Below are 14,859 nucleotides of genomic sequence, written 5' to 3' on the forward strand. Positions count from 1 at the left end.
CAAAAATTACAAAAATCCCAAAATGTCAATAGATAAAATCAACTTGAACATTTTCTCCAAAATCGAGTGCCACATGTTTTGGTCTTTGATCAAACCACTAGATCTATCTTTTTTCATGAAGTAAACCATCAATAAACAACATTGTATGCTTCAAATTCAAGTCTTATGATTGATCTAAGCATTAAACTCAAGATTACATGGTAAAAATTGCAAAGAAACACAACGCAGCCTGTGAGCCTCAAGTTTGTGTTTCAACTGAACCTTAACATGCATAAAAATTCATTCCCTCAAGATCACAACCATAAATTCTCAAAATAACTTCCTAACACATATCAAAGTCTCAAGAAAAACATATTGAATATCAATACCATAAGAGCATGCTTTTACAACAAAAGATCCAAACTTACTCAAAACAAAAACTATATTTACACCTCCAGTTTCCAATTTTCTCATCTCATGCAAAACTCTTACTAAAAACTCTCAATATGCAAGAAATTTAAATGAAATTTTTATGTTAATATGTTAACTCTAAACGATAATAAGATCGAACCAAGATCTTGTCAATAACATCATAAGCAAAAATGAAAGAATCACACATTGTCCAGATTATCGTCCAATATGACCTTTGCCTACTTAAAAATATTTTTCACTAAACCAAACTCTATGAAAAATCACAAAAAATATACCAATGGAAACTAGAATCAAAGAGAAACAACTTATGTGAAGAGAGTTTTGTACGAATCTATTTAAAAAGGTTTTGAGAAATTCAAGAAAGAAAGCCAGAAAAGCTATCTGAAACTTTTCCTTGAGTTCTCTCCAAGAAAGCGTTTTAAAAGTTACAAAAGCTTAAGGGACAAACGATGGAAGACTCATAGAGGAGGGGTTGAGAGGGTATGTGAGGGTTACTTTTTGGTGATGTGTTGTCAGCCAAAACCATGCCCAAAACTAGGGGCTATAGCACACAATTTTGTGCCTTGAAGCTACTGTGCGATGGGGTGGTGGTGAGGTGGCTAATTGCCTTCCCATCAACCACTATCTGAAGCTAACATAAGCCGTGAATGTATTCTCATGAAAGTGAAAAAACTTCTCCAAGAAGCCTTGGATAGGTGGAGGTTTTCGGTGGGTCTTAATTGACCTAAATCATTGGGTCTCATTTGGGGTTTCAATAAGCTTTGGTTTGGAGTTTTTATCAAGCTCAAATCTAATTTTTCTTGACCCAATGAAAATACTATGGTATAAAAGAATGGATAAGGGTGTAATGACATGAATTTGAATGGTTAATATCATGTGGAAGTGATTTAATCAAGTGATTAAACACTAAACTAAAACCAGCTTCATTTAAGATTTGAGAAACCATTTAGGGTTTCGGTTTCCACAAGGTATTTGGGGTTTCAATTGAATTCTAAATATTTGAGATTTCACTAGGGTTTAAATCCTCTTTGGTTGGTACAAAAGTGAATGATTGGATGTAATAGTGTTTGTCTTAGGTGGCATGATCACAAAGCTTGATTTTTCCTTCACATTTCCAACACATGGTTCCTCTTGGTGCAAAGAATTCGTTACTATTCACCAAGTGTAACTAAGATCTTGTCAAATATCCAAATGAAACTCTCTTAAACTGATTTGGACATTCCGCACTATGATATGAAAATGACTGGACTGTGTGCCACATGATGCTAATACATAAGTTACTATTCACTCCTAAAATGGTGAACATAACTTTGCAGCATAAAATCATAAATAATCCTACGACACTAGGAGCATACTTCATTTTGTGAATTTCAACTCCTAAGTACCTCAAACAAATCAAAATGCATTTTCAAACAACTGTTGTTTAGAAAACGAAAATCATTTTATTGTGCTGTAAAACCCTAAATACTCATTTGAGACTAATCGCATTTCTGACACTTAAGTGGGCCAGAAACTGACCATGCCGACAGATTCAATCATTTACGATTGCTCGATTTGTGAGACCTTTTCGAAAATTTCTCGATATTTCTCAAGCCTAGAAAATTCATCTATTGAGTTTCTGACAGGCTGTTACACCTATGGCTAGAGAATCGGATGCCATTCAAAATTTTTCCAAGTTTCTTAAATTGATGGCTAATCAATTTCATACCAATGTCAAAATTGTCTAAATTGATGGTGGTGGAGAATTTGTAAATCATACTCTCAAAAATGATTTTGCTTCTCAATGCATTGTTCGTCAATTGTCTTGCCCTGGGACTCCACAACAAAATGGTTGAAAGTGCTTTCACCTTAATGGCTCATTCCTCACTTCCAAATAAATTTAGGACTGCAGCCTTTCAAACAACTGATTTTCTCATAAATCGTTTGTCCACTTCCACTCTGAATGGTGCATCCTCGTACAAATTGGTTTTTCACTCCCCCCCATCTTATAATTTTTTGAAAGTATTTGGGTGTCCATGTTACCATATCTCACTCCATTTGGTTAGTCCAAGCTTAAATTTAAATCTACCTCATGTGTCTTCATTGGTTATTTTACAGATCATAAAGGCTATCGGTGCATGGCCTTGGATACAGGTTGAATATACATCTCTAGACATGTTGTCTTTAACGAAGAAAAATTGCTTTTTTCTTCTTAGCAAGTGATTTATCCATATACCTTCTAGTGGTTCAAGGCTTGCCTCTTCCAAAGGATCTTCAATATGGACCTCCTCAGAGCCTTTCAACCTCACCCAACACGGGCTCAATCTCTATTCCTGGGAATTAGAATGTCTTGGCATCATTTCCTAAGGCCCAATCTACTGAATCAACTATAGTTTTGGCTGATCTTGTCTTTGCAGTCAACATGGCCCAGTTCAGACTTACCCAATGGTGACTCGGTCACAGGATGGCATCGGGCAACCCAGAAGCTTCTTCTCAACATGCCATCCTCTACCGGTTTGTTTTGTTGTAGATTTGGCTGCCACTTCACTCGAGCCCAAGACATATAAATTGGCCCAGAAAGATAAAATATATATATTTATATATGTGGCAGCAGACTATGAAATCCGAAATAAATGCTCTCCATGCAAATTAGACATGGACTCTTGTTCCACCTTCATCCAATATGAACCTAGTCTCTAGTAAATGGGTTTTCAAAGTCAAGTCACGTGCCGTTGGTTTGTTTGCATGGTATAAAGCACATTTTGTAGCACGAGGCTTCACTCAACTTCAAGGGCTTGCTCGACTACAACAAAACATTTAGTCTTGTTGTTAAACCTGGAACAATTCGGTTGATTCTCACTTTAGCTCTATCTCACGGATGATCCTTGAAACAACTTGATGTAAGTAATGTCTTCTTACATGGAGATTTTCAAGAAAAAATGTTCTTGACTCAACCACTTGGTTTTGAAGATCCCGACCATCTCAAATATGTTTGTCATCTCCACAAAGCCCTGTGTGGTTTAAAATAGGTTCCTTGAGCATGGTATTTAAAGTTTAGCACTTACCTTCACCAACTGGGCTTTCAGCGATACCCTTACGATACTTCATTATTTTTTCGATGACAAGGGTTCGACATTCTCATCTTGCTAATTTATGTGGATGACGATATCATTCTCATGGGGAATTCAGTTTTTTCCATTACCAAACTTATCTCACATATGTTCACAATTTTTCATATGAAGGATCTCGGGGAATTACATTAGTCCCTTGGTGTCCATGTTGCTTGAGATTCAAATTCTTTAACCCTCTTTCAATCAAGGAGTCTATTATTTTTGTTGCAAAGATTCAGCTTTAAAGGGGCCAAGCCTGTTTCTACTCCTCTTGCTACTGGTGTTCAACTTCAGTTAACAAAGGCATGCCGTTGTTTCATCCCACCATCTACCAGCAGATGGTTGGCACACTACAATACTTGACATTGACATGACCTAACGTCGCATATGCAATAAATTTTGGTGCCAGTTTATGTAGACCCCTTGGGCTCCCCACCTTCTTGCTGTTAAAACAATATTTCAATACCTCAAGGGCACCTTAAATCTAGGTATTCATTTCACAAAAGCTCCCATCACTACACTTCATGTATTCTACGACGTTGACTGGGTAGGATCAAGAGACGACAAACGATCCACAACTGGCTTGTAGTTTATATGGGTATTAACTTGCTGTCTTAGGGTGCAAAGAAGCAAGCTACTGTTGCTCGCTCCACAACTGAAGCAGAATATTGAGCATTAGCCTCCACCATGGCAGAGCTAATATGGTACATGCACCTGCTTAAAAGCATTTGCTATGAACTTCCATCTCCTAGAATCCTACGTTGCATTCGGATAATATCAATGCCTTAAGCATGGCAAAGAATCCAGTTTTCCATCATTGCACCAAATACATTGAGATCGATGTACATTTTGTCCGAGAATAGGTTGCTTGTGGTCTGATTATTTTGGCGCATGTTTTTAGTCAAGACCAGGTAGCATACTTCTTCACCCAATCACTTTGTAATCCCAAGTTCACACCAAATCAAGGCAAGCTCTATGTTGATCCTATCTCACCTTGAACTTAAGGGGAATGTAGAGACAATCTCCCTTGATCATTGCTGAAATCACTCCCGTGAGTTCTTTTTTACATGATTCTTGGTTTTTGTACATTCTATACGTAGCTGTACATATTTGTTAGTGGTTGTGCTTTCCATATGTAGTTCTTAGATAGCTAACAACATAGTTGGACATAACACTTGTAAACCTCATTTATGAAAATATTCGAGTCATGCATGTTGCAGGCCATTCTTCACTTATACTTTCAATATTTTTTATGATTTATGATCTATTCTTCTATTATCAATTCTTGATTCTTTTCTTGCATTACCGATTGAGAAAAATGATTAATATCTTTTTGTGAATTTATTTCCAATGGGTGCCATAAAGTAGATTGCATATTTCGTCATTGAAGTGGTCGTGGCTTGACTCCAGCGACTTGGACTTAGTGTGGTTGAGAATAAAAGCAAGGTATGGATGAGTAGGAGAAAAACCATAATTTGAAGCTGCTATGAATTTTTCATTGCTCTTGCTCAGTGATCCCGAGCGAGGGTTGCCTTGCTCGAGAATCGTGAGCAAGACCAATGCTCTTGCTTGAGATTCTCAAGTAAGTCAGCCCTTGCTTGAGATCATCGAGCAAGGCAATGCAAGCACTTTTCCTCTCAAAGTAACTCACCGACGTCACGAGGTCTTATAGAGATCGGCCATGCTCAATGATTCCAAGTATACTTTCTTCCTACTTGGAAATCTTGAGCAAGAGCATTGGCCTTGCTCAAGATTCCTGAGTAAGAGCATTAGCCTTGCTTTGTGATCATGAGCGAGAGCATATTTTCTTCATACTCGATAATCCTGAGCAGTGTCTTGTGGAGATAGGCATTGCTTGGTGATCTTGAGTAAGGGCTGAGTTGCTCAAGAATCTCGAGCAAGAACATTAGATTTGCTCGGGAATCCCGAGCAAGAGCATTGGCCTTGATTAGGAATCCTAAGTTGGAGCATTGGCCTTGATCGGGATTCTCGAGTAAGAACATTGCCCTTGCTTGGGGTTAGGACTACCTTGCTTGAGAATCACGAGTAGTGTCTTGTGGAGATAAGCTTTGCTTGAGAATCATTTGGGGTTAGGACTACCTTGCTCGAGAATCACGAGTAGTGTCTTGTGGAGATAAGCTTTGCTTGAGAATCATGAGCAAGGGCAATGCATCTCTGAGCAAGGCCTATCTCCACAAGACAGTACTCGAGGTCACTGAGCAAGGCTAATGCTCTTGCTTGAAAATCTTGAGCAAGGCCAATGCTGTTGTTTGAGATTTTCGAACAAGGTTAATACTCATTCTTAGGATTCCCGAGCAAAGTCGATGCTCTTGCTTGGGTTTCTCGACGGGAATAAAGTATGCTCATAATCACCGAGCAAAACTAATCTCTACAAGACCTCATGACCTCAACAAGTCTTATTGAGAGGCAAAGTACTAGCCCCTAACTAGTACTGCAAGCTTAATGAGGTGCACACCACCAAGAACCCGCTTGTTGCCTATATATATATAACACTTAATGAAAAATCAAGCACTAATTTAGCAATTGCTTGATGTTTTATTTTATAATAAAAAAGCTATAGAAGTTGATGTGATTTATTATGGCATGTTAAATTATTGAGTAATGGTACATACAGTCGTGGAGTGTGCAAGTGCCATACAGTCGCTTTGAAAAAAAGTGGGGTCTACTATTAAAAAGTTAATTTCTTTTCATATAGGTCCTGTATTTATCAAAGTGATTGCACGACGCTCTTGCGCACTCACGACTGCAACTATCATTTCTCTAAATTATTTTATAGTACAGAGATTTTTTTTTGGTAATTTATTCAGTAGGCAAGCATTTTTCATATGGGTGCTGCAAGAGCACTCCCAATAGATTTTTTATCCTATCCTTTAAAATATATAACCAAAACTCACTTTTTTCTATTTTACAAACTAACTTTTACAATATGTCATCCTTCATCTTATCTATTTTTTCTCTATATCATTTAAATATTTTTTTATTCTTTTTAAATATTTCATTTCTGCCAATAAATTTACAATATCCATATATTTTTTTATATTTGTAATTTGTTTTTATATACAATGTAAAATAATTTGGTCCTATATATGTAAAACAAAAATATATAAGCCGAATAAAAATTAAAAATAAAATCAAAATATGAAAAAATTGGTTTAAAAATATTTCCAAGATATTTTTTAGAAGAAAATGAAATATTTGTGTTTTAAATGATGAACAATAAAAAGAATTTGCTTACATGATAAAAATCAAAGTAAAAGAAAATGAGGGAGTAAATAAAATATTAATAATAATAAAATTTTTATAAGATGAACAGTACCCTCTACATGTAACGAGTTACCGTAATTAATTGTATTTTACAATTCATTTTACATAATCAGATGTAACTCCTTTTTAGAGCAATTTTTTTAATTTTTTATATTTTTTGTATAATAAAAAAGAGTAATGCTACTCATCATCTCAACTTCTATCATCTTTTCATTACCCTATGATGTGGCATTAGGTGATTATAAATTATTTATTACATTTTACTTGTGAACTTATTATTTAATGCTACATCATATGATGATGGAAAGATAATGATAATTAAGATAAAAAATAGATTTTTTCAATAAAAAAACCATTGAGAATGCTTTAAGAGCATTGGGCTGGCTAAAGTTAAATTTTGGCCCATATTGGCCATTTCCCCCAAAATGTAGCAAATAATGAGCTGGGTAAATTTACTGTGTTTTCGGCATGGGGTATTTCAGATGGCCAAAGTTGGCCTAGGAATTTAGCTGGCTATCTCTTATAGTATTTTTGGCGCCAATTCTCACTCGTCTGCTCTCCCACTACTGTTGCTCTCGTTCTCTCATCTTTACTTTGTGCGTTCAGTTTGATTTCATCTCTGTTTCATGCACTTTGTTTCATTTATTGGGTTGCAGCAAATGAGATTTTCACCATTTCCAGGTGCGCTCTCTCTCTCTTAAAGAAAAAAAAAAAAAAAAAGCGTAGCATATTTGTAAACTTCAGTTTCGGAAAACTTCCTTGGTGCTCTTAGTGTGTTTTGCGTCTTCTTTTTTCTTTGATTTTGTATTTATGTGTAAGACCCTATAGAATCAGTTAAACCCCCCACTTGTAGTACTTGAACCATAAGCTAGGGTTGCAGGAGCAGGGAAATTCCTTCTTGCTGCTAAAGGGTTGGAAATTCCTTATTTCTCCATTTTTTTTCATTTTCTTGTTTCGGTCAATTAGATTGCAGGTACGAGTTTGGTATTCTGAAACCATAGCCCTCTTATTTGTGTTGGTTGGATAGTTCGATTTAAATATTAGATATCAGGCCCTCTTTGATTCATTCTTTAATGCTTAGTGTTGTATTGTAGGAAATGTAATATTTTAGCCTTTTGTTTTGTGGAGTCTCAACCCCACTCAACCAACTCTAAAGAATCTTAACCGTCTGAATTTATTTTATGAAGAAATAAAGAAGCCATTGCAATTGCCACTCGGACTTAATGCAACCTCATTTTGTTTTGCTGTATGAGTGCTTCATATTGGCATAATGCAGATCATTTCACTCGTTCTGTTTAGAAAGTGTTAAGCCGTTAAGAAACCTTGGGCGTATATAGCTGCTCACAATGACTTTGCTTTAAATTACTGCTAACACTCACATACTAAGTTAATGTTGTTTTCATTAATGTGAGAATTTTTCACATTTAGTTTAATATACTTTTTTGATAATTCAAAGACATAATGATGTATCAGAAATGAATATCTTGCAGAAACGTTTTTGAAAAAATACCTAGCTTATTAGTCATTTTGATTTCAATTATCTTATTTTGGGGTTGTAGTTGTTGGGTTAGCATAAGAGAGATGAAGAATTTCTAGAACTTGGGATTGAAATTGAGAATGAATCTAAACTAACTATTTACATTCATGTGTAGTATGCATTTTAATGTTCTTGGAAGTTGTGGGAATGTATTTAACCTCTATATTGGAAGATGATGTAGAATTAATGTTAAAACTGTATATATATTGTAATATCCCGCTCCTTCCTTCTTATGTACGCTTATTCTTTCTGAAATACGTTCCTTCTTTCTGACGTAAGCAAGTTCCGAGGATAGAAATTATGTAACCGTCTACCCCTTCTTTCTAACGACTACGAGTCTCGTCATGTGTGTCGAACCACGATGGCATGTCTCTCAAGATATTATGTGACTTCTAAAGCATGCCTAGTGTTTTAAATGTACTAGAAATATTTATAAGGAGTATTTCCAGTGTTATTGAACTAAATTTGATTTTAAATACAACAATTATAATATTCTTGAAGAGCTCCAAAAATATTATAATTGTCGGAAATCATTTTAATAATAATATTAAAATGATTTCAGTTATTTAAAATATTATGAGATTTAAATTATGTTGAAAACTTTAATTAATTAAATGGTTTTATCATTTTAAATATATTAAATAAGACTTCATCATTTATTGATGATGAAAGAATATTATTTTATAAACTAAAGTTAGTTTAAATAATATTTTACCTTAATTTCTCTAAATGCTTTTAATTAAGTTAATGTTTATGTATTTTTAAATAAGAGTTTTAATCCTTCATCGTTATATCATTTTGAAGATCTCAAGACGAAGGGACTGGGTTAAATACTCAGACCCCTCTTCCTTCTCCCTCACTTTTCCTCCAGCCCTCTCTCTCTCCTCCCTTTCCCTCGCGGATTGCACTGCACGACACCCCCAGGCCGTGCGCCGGTAGGCCTCACCTCTGCCACTGTCGGCACCTCCTCCCTCCAGTGAGTTATCCCATGCCGGCCCTCCTCTCTCACGCTCTCTCTTCCTCTCCCTCGGCAGTACACAGCCCGAATGGGCTTCACGTTGCTGTGCCGCCGAGCGCCGTTCTCCGGCGCCATCACCTCCATGGTAGCTCCTCCTCCCACCGGCCATCACCCTTCAGCGAGCTCTGCCTCCACCGTGCAGCCCTCCCTCTTTTTTAAAGGTAAGTAGCCGAAATGAGTTTTTAACCCATTTCCCCTCCTTGCGCTGCTGTGTGCGGCCACCAAGCGCCTCCATGCACTTCCCCATCCCTCCCCCTTCCTCCTCCACGGTCCCGAGGCCCATAGCCTCCCTCCATCGCAAGGGTTCTCTCCCTCCTTCACGCACGGGTTCTCCCCTTTCCACCGCCGTGCACTGCCACCCATGGTGTCTAGCCACCGTCATGAGCCTCCTCCAGCCACCACTAACATATCTCGACCACCCATGGCCCCGATTTGCTACCCATGCATGCACACTCTCCCTCACTCTCTCACAGACTCTCCCTCCTTCCCCAGCTCGATCCGCCGCCGTAGGCCACCGTGGTGCCACCAAGAGTTCCACCGCACCTCCCTCAGCTCCCCCACGGCCAGCCATGACCAGCCAAGCCCCCCTCCGATTTTCCCTATTGGAGACCCACGGCCTTAGCTCCTCCACGAGCCGCCGTGTTTCTGACGAGTGCCACCTCGGCACCACCACGACACCACCACTCCAGGGCCATGACCTGACCCTCCTACGCTTAGACCTGCACCTCTAGCCACCTCCAATGGCCAAGGCAGCCACTGTACGTGGCTAGCCGCCACTGTACACGTCTAGATACGCTGTGTACCGCCACCACGAGCCTTTCCAAGACCACACTTAGCTATCCAAACGCCCAAACAATCACCGTACGTGGGTTAGCCGCCACGTATAACCCTTCCGACATCACCGGCTGTGATGATCGGCGAGCAACGCGCGGGTTATCCCATCGATGGTATAACCCTCTATCTTTCATTATTTATGTTAGATGTTGATTAGTTGATTAGGTTGTGGACTGTGCTGTTGGTAATTGTGGAGTTCGCTGTGTTGTGGACTGTGCGGTGTAGTGTGGTTGTGGAGTATGTGCTGTATTGGTAACGTGGCATGTGGAATGGGAACAGTACACGCTGAGTGTACTTTGTGTGTGGCGTAGTGTGAAATAAGGAGAATATATGTAAAATATACCCTCTTGGCGTATTGTGAAATAAGAAGAGTACACGTGGAGTGTACCCTGTGTGGCGTGGCGTGTGTGAAGGGAGTACACGTGGAGTGTACTCCATGTGGTGGAGTGATGCACCATATGGCGGGTATGCCATAGTGGTGATGGGGCGTAGTGTATGAAGGGAGTGCACGTGAAGTGTACTCCATGTGGTGGAGTGATGCACCATATGACGGGTATGTCATAATGGTGATGTGGCATAACGTGTGTGTAGGGAGTACACATGAAGTGTACTCCATGTGGTGGGGTGATGCACCATATGGCTGGTATGCCATAGTGGTGATGTGGCGTAGTGTGTGTGAAGGGAGTACACGTGGAGTGTACTCCATGTGGTAGAATGATGCACCATATGGCGGGTATGCCATAGTGATGATGTGGCGTAGCGTGTGTGAAAGGAGTAAATGATGCACTATATGACGGGTATGCCATAGTGGTGGTGTGGCTTAGCGTGTGTGAAGGGAGTACACGTGGAAGGTACTCCATGTGGTGGAGTGATGCACCATATGGCGGGTATGCTATAATGGTGATGTGGCGTAACGTGTGTGTAAGGAGTACACGTGGAGTGTACTCCATGTGGTGGAATGATGCACCATATGGCGGGTATGCCATAGTGGTGATGTGGCGTAATGTGTGAAAAGGGAGTATACATGAAATGTACTCCACGAGGCAGCAACACTTCGTGTGGCGTGTCGTAGAGATAAGGATGGTTGTGTGATTGATGGACGTGAAACTTGATGAGTAGTGTCAGAAACTGTGGAACAGTGTCCCGAAGTAGTTATGGTGTAGCCTGTAGTCTGAGGTGACAAGTATCACTGTGATGGACTTATGGCTAGGAGTATGTATGAAGTAGTGGAACAAGTGTAAGAGTGCGCAGCGGAAGCATGATTGGGGAATGTCACGAAGTGACACGACCATTGGTAGTTGTGCTTATGATGGGTGAGGAGTTGGTGTAGAAATGGTGTAGCAGGAACGTGACGAGATGTCACGATGTGACAGGAGTACATGAGGGACCGTACTTGTGATGAGTTAGGAGTTGGCGTAGAAATGACGTAGCGGGATGTCAGGTGACGTGACAAGGTTATGGTGTAGCTTGGTTGTAGTCTCGAGCTATATGACGTGACATAAGGCGTAATGGTGAACGGAGTCTTATCATGTTAAGTGTTGGGAGGAACTGTCAAAAGGGATGGGTAGCATGAAGAGTCATGCTAGCCGGGTTAAGAGAAGGTTGGTATCGGAGTATGGTGCTTGGTTACACAAGCAGGTGATCAACGTGTTATATGTTGATCTTAGGTGATAATGGGGTAAGATATATGTGTAATCTGGTTAGACACATGTGCCGGACGGATTCACCATAGGTAATGGGTAATCTGTCATTAGCACAATTACACGGTGTTTAAGCCTCAGAATTGGCTTAGAGCCGTGTGGCTTGTATGGATGGGAATGAAGATTTAATGTGAGCTAAGGTGTATGGAGGGAGTGATGGGTGTATTATCTAGGAATGAGATGCGTGATTCCATCGGTCGGAATCATGCATCGAATGTGATTAGTAAGAAGAGTAAGACGAAGGTCTTAGTGTCTTAATCCTAAGGTGAATCATGAGTTCACTTTAGTGGATGAGCACTCGAGGCAAGACCTTGAGTTGGAAGATGTGGTGACCGTAAGTGGTCCCCGAAGGGTTTAACATAGTAAAGTACACATAAGAACATGTGATAGAAGGAGAGTGTTCCAAGTGATGTGTAGCTCTATTTCTAGTTTAAGTTGCTTATGCATTAGATAGAGAAGGACGTTAAGGTTATGTGTATGCATGTAAGTTGCCATCTGATACGCACAAATGGACTACATGATATGCAAGTAGCATGGAGTCCAGGTAAGTGTTACGTTCATACTCTTCTAGAGTCTTCTAAAATATAAAGAAACGAAAACGAAACGCTTTTCCTCACGATACTTTACGAAAAGACATGAAAGACGTTTTACGAAAGAAAATGCTAAGTGTTCAAAGGTATACGTATGTACGACCCTGCTTGGCAGCCCCTTTTTACGCAAAGAAAGTATTAGTTGTACGCATGTGAATGGATGACTATATGTTGTATCTATTGTATGTATTTTTTAAGAAAATCCATGAACTGATGAAAATGCATGAAAGGCATGAAAACGGAAGCTTTTATGGATCCCACAAATCGATACTTTTATGAGTGCCATGAGGTGATGCTCATGGATGCCATGAAAGACTACGTTTAAGCCCATGTATGTTTTTAAATGACGTTTTTCATGAATGAACTGTTAAATGAATGATAGAGCTGAAATGAACTGAAAGTTTAAACCCATGCCTTAAACGATGTTTTTCCATGAACTGAACTGTTAAATGAAAGGACTGAACTGTAAGAACTGAACTGTAAGAAATGACTGAATAAATGAATGCTTTAATGTATGAAGATACGTAACGGCCACATGAATGAATGCAAAGGGTACCAATGAATGGGCAGATTGCAATGTCGGGTATGTAGTACTGGAAGTGCACCCAGTGCTGCCTCTGACTGAAAAGGGATTCCCAACCCGTGGTCACGGGCGGATTTCGAGTCCAAAGGAAGACAGCTAACCCCAACACACGGGGCGTAATAATGTGTACTGGCCTATGAAAGTGATAAGAAAGAATGTATGAACGCACGTACGCATGAATGCACGAACTTTTAAGAAATAAAGGCACTGACGGGAGACATAATTTAAGAAAAGAAAATCCATTTTAAAAGGAAACCCCGTCCAATGATGTTTTTAAATGAACGCACGTATGCATGTACGCATGTACGTATAGTATGTATGAATGATGAATACATGAATGAAAACCTATGTTGTTATATTTTAACTATATGAAGTAATGCTTACGAGTCATCAACTCATTTTAGTTTTTATGCATGTTTCTCCCCCTCACAGGAACTGAATGATCAGGACGGACACGGCCCATAGGGAAGAGCATAGAAGTCTAGGCATGAGTTTTAATTGTACGAGAGACTCTTTTATTGTAAGATTAATATTTTCCGCTGTGAACCTCTTTTATTCTAAAAACACATTTTATTTTATAAACATAGTGTCTTGCACCCTGGGTATGCAAGTAAAAAGTTTTAAATCGAACAGTAATTTCCGTCATCCTTTCTAAAAATATTTTATAAAAAGTCTCACCACAAGGAAGGACGTTACATATATATTGTAAGAAAGGGGCACCCATAGTGGGCACCCCTTCACCTTTTCTTGGTGGTAATGAAGTGGTTCTTAAATGAGACTTGATGATTGGCCATTAAGGGCCAGTCAAGGGTTACACTTAGAGGGGCTATTTACGTAGCCCCTCTCCCATTTGTATGTGACACTTGCATCAAGAACGATCTCTCTCTCAAATGGTTCTCTCTAGTCACGGCATCTAGGCTGTGGAACATGTGAGTGTTGTTCTGGTATTACCACGTAACACACTCCACCATCGATGTGAAGATTGTGGACAAACAACGACACTGGAGAATCCGTGAAACAATCGCACTAGATCTGAGATATTTCCAACGAGGTAATATCGCTTCAGTTGTGTATTCTGATATAGTTTTTCTAACATATATATATGTATATGTATATGTATATATATCATATGTGGAGGAGATTGTATCATTGGAAATCTTTATTATCATTTGAAATAAACTATTCTATGATTTCTTCTTTTCTGGGTGGCTTCCAGATATATTTGGGTATAACTTTGCTCAATTCTTATCTCCAGACTTTCCATTGTGTTAGATAACAACATATTCAAATCTTTGGAAAGGAATATACTCTCTGCTTTTGTTGGACCTTGTGCAATATATGGACAATGAGAAGTATCGTTCTACATTTGGACTTACATGTTACTAAGGTTTTGAATTAGAGATTTTTCTTAACTTGTCGGTTTGCCTACTTCACATCTCTAATAGGAATAGATTCAAGAACTCACCAAGATGCATACTTCACAAATCTTCTAAATAAGAATGACCTTTTTATGCAATCTATAAATTAGATAAATGAACACCAAGTGTCTCCACCCTAAGTTGAGTTGTTTGAGGGAATTCACAATGAGGTTCAAACTTTAGTGTGGAGGAAGATTTGATACTTGTGGAGGGATGGCTTGAAGTTTCATTAGATACGGTGCAAGGAAAAGATCAAAAGCATGTGATGTTATGGAAAAGCATTCATGAATACTTTGAGGAAATTAAAATTTTGATTCTAGACATAACTACACATCTCTAATGAATTTGTGGTTAATGATTCAATAAACGATAAACAAGTTTTGTGGTCACTTGG

Source organism: Juglans microcarpa x Juglans regia, chromosome 4D, assembly GCF_004785595.1.
Source record: "Juglans microcarpa x Juglans regia isolate MS1-56 chromosome 4D, Jm3101_v1.0, whole genome shotgun sequence".
Lineage (NCBI taxonomy): Eukaryota > Viridiplantae > Streptophyta > Magnoliopsida > Fagales > Juglandaceae > Juglans > Juglans microcarpa x Juglans regia.